Source organism: Macrobrachium rosenbergii, chromosome 46, assembly GCF_040412425.1.
Source record: "Macrobrachium rosenbergii isolate ZJJX-2024 chromosome 46, ASM4041242v1, whole genome shotgun sequence".
NCBI classification, from domain to species: Eukaryota; Metazoa; Arthropoda; class Malacostraca; order Decapoda; family Palaemonidae; genus Macrobrachium; species Macrobrachium rosenbergii.
In genome coordinates, this window is record NC_089786.1 from 45,972,347 (window position 1) to 45,975,791 (window position 3,445).

A 3,445-nucleotide genomic window follows, 5' to 3' on the forward strand; every position below is an offset into this window, starting at 1 on the left:
TACATTATTCCGACAGAAAAATCTAAACCAGACGATACGGAAGCTAAGGAATCGACGCGGCTTACCTCAGGTATTGATGAGCTTGATTTATTGCTAATCAACCTCGTCCTGCCGTAATCTTCCTTTGCCTGCTTTATGTTCTTTCACTTATCTTGTAGATAATTTTAAGTCAGTAATATCATTCACGGTCCCCATTACGATACGGAAATCTCCGAAGGAAGGGTGGCATTCCCTTTTCTCTCCGGACACCCTCACTTCCTGAATGAAAATTTTGAGCAGTCGTCCTTTTCTGTCTTGCATCAGTATTTCAGGAAATGTCGTGTGCTGGCATTCTTGCAATTTGTCGTCGTTGCAGAAAGGTTCATCAAACGTTTGCAACGTTTCACGTTCATTACATATCCAGATGAAAAAGAATCATGCAGCGCTTATATTGATTATCATAATATTCACTATTCATATATTCCACTTATTTATTCACTGTAATATATAATACTAATTAAAAATAATAATCAATTTCTTTTTTCATTAACGAACCTCAAGTATATTGTTGTATTAACATCGTTGTCTGTGTTACAGCAGGAAGAAAAGTAAAATTAACCTATTTTTGAATCGTGTTTTCGCGTTTTATCCTATGTTGACATGACACAACAAATTTCACATTCTATAGGAGCACTGGCTATAAACAACTTTTGACTTGAACTTTTTAACAGTTGTTTTATGGCATTAAAGTAATTTTACTAGGATGGATTTTAAACTGCAGTGCTAAACATCTTGATTTCATACTTATTTGATGATTATCGAAAATCTCAGAACAAATTTTCATAAATTACTAAACCTGTTAAATCTCTGTCTTGATCTTTGATATCTTTTCCATGTTTCTGGCAACTGATATTTGAGGGCCTACTCCTTCTGAACTATTGTTCACATCTCTTCATTTACATTATCAGTGATGAAGTTCAGAAAGTTCTTAAATCAAAAATCCTGTCTCTAAGATTACAAGATTATGATCCCGTTTTACTCAAAGGATCCAAGCCTCTGATGAGCTAAACACAAGACTAAATCCTCTAAATAATAGTAACCTTACAGAATATTAAAAAATAATAACGAAATTATGCTTAATGATCTACATATATTATTTATAGCAACTTTTTATATCAGTTATTTCAATCTGAAATGAAAATCAGATTTATTTAATGAATTTTCGTTCATGAAAGTTCCATGTTTACAGAGAGAGAGAGAGAGAGAGAGAGAGAGAGAGAGAGAGAGAGAAATTGTTGTAAGGCAGTTATTTACTAAAATTAAAAATATTCAAGATATAAACTTGATAAAAAAATTAAAGTAAAGGCATCTGAATAACTGGTAAATGAAAAAAAAAGATCATTCATCCCTATATGCCCATTCAATGGAAGATTTAAGCTTGTTAAAAAATTAATATCACTAAGGAAAAGCCAAAAAGTAAGAGGTAACGAAAGTTATTTCGTAATGTATTGTTTCAAGGACACCAGCACCGACAAACTTTGGTTGGAGTTATAATATCAGGTCTAATATTGAACTTCCTTAAACTTCTTTAAGGAAAAATCCAAAATGAGTAAAATTTATTTAAATCTGGGTTGCTTTAATCAACATTCACACTTCATGCCAAACAATCGTTTCGCGTCATGTTTTAGTACAGTGACAACAACAACAACAACAAACAACAACAACAACAACAACAACAACAACAACAACAACAACAACAATAATAATAATAATAATAATAATAATAATAATAATAATAATAATAATAATAATAATAATAATAAACCCTTCACATTTTTCCTTACTGGTTCATCAAGTATACCTGCATCCAAGCCATTAAATGTATAAGTACTAAAAATAGAATTTATTAGGTAGCGTCTAAGAAAATCTCTCAGAAAACGTCTTTGCTAACTATTTTGTTGCTGTTGAGTTTCCTTGATCTAATGAAGACATACGCAACATGTTATCACGAAAAACAAAATTAAAGGCACTTAATGTGAACAAATAAAATAAAAGGCGCAAAAGGGAATTTAGATATCATAAATGATTGCTGTTACGTCTGCTTTGAATTTTTACTTGGAAATGAAGCTTTCCTTACGTTTAGGTGAATAACACTCTAGTGTTGTATTCATTCGATAATAGCCGAGATATGGCATTTATGTATGGTATTGAATGTATGCCTCATACGCAGAAGAAAGAAATAAATCTTGTATACCTTAACTATCAAAGCAACTTTTGGAATTTGTAAGTTTGTAAATATTGAAACGCCATGACCTAGTATTGGATTTGACATAACAACACACAGTATATGCGGATATAGAACTTTCCGTTTCTTTGATAATTTAATTAAATTATATATAAACGGAACATTTCAATTCAGCACATCAGACTCATAACAAATCCATTTTACAACGTTAATGGAAAAAGGTTCACAGTTGAATGGGAAATTCATATATTTCAAGTCAGTTATTTCATAAATGAGACGTGCCATAAAAGAGCCCGACTCCACTGTATATTGAAATAGTTATTCGGTGGCATGGACATCAAGTATTTTGTTCACTAACAGGGGGGCCACACTAAATGTCAGTTGTGGTTGGCGATTAGGAGGATTCGATTAATCTCGTTGAAGGTTTCAAGCGGGAAATTCATTATTTTCCAACTTTTATACTAACAAGCTCTTACGAGAAGTAGCATGAAGAATGTCCGTTATTATGGTAATCTGCCAAATAGGGCCAGAGAGTGGTATTCTTGAACTCACTGGTGGTTAAAATTTGCTGGTAAATACAAAGGATGGGGCCTATCCCAGTTATTCCACAACTTCTTTGGTAAGGGGCTTCTCTACCTTTTATTTGGCCAATACACTAACTGACTAACTAACTAACTAACTAACTATATATATATATATATATATATATATATATATATATATATATATATATATATATATATATATATATATATATATAGCTGCTCTCATAAGGCGATACACTGGAATAACAACATTCGTCACATGGCCAAAAATGCGTTTTTTCCGTGCAAAGTGTCATTCATATGAACTTTCATGTGGTGTGTTGCCGAATGCTGATATCTCACCGAAATGGTCTATTGACCCTCCTAACATAAGAACTTTTGGCATGAGCGGGTGCAATTTCGCTGCTTTTGCGAGCGTTCGCAGGAGGGCAACATCCACCACTCACGTCACGCAGCTCACGTGAGCCAATGGCAGGCATGCTTCACGCCGCACAGCTGATCGCAGCGTCTTACTCAAAACAACAACACTCTTACGCTCTCGTTTTCATCGTATTTTTCGGTTTTCGTTATTTCTTTATTATTTTATTATTTTGCTTGCATTTTTATTATTATTGTGTATTATTTGTTATTATTATGACAAAACTGGACATTATTATTACTGTAGCATACTAGTGAC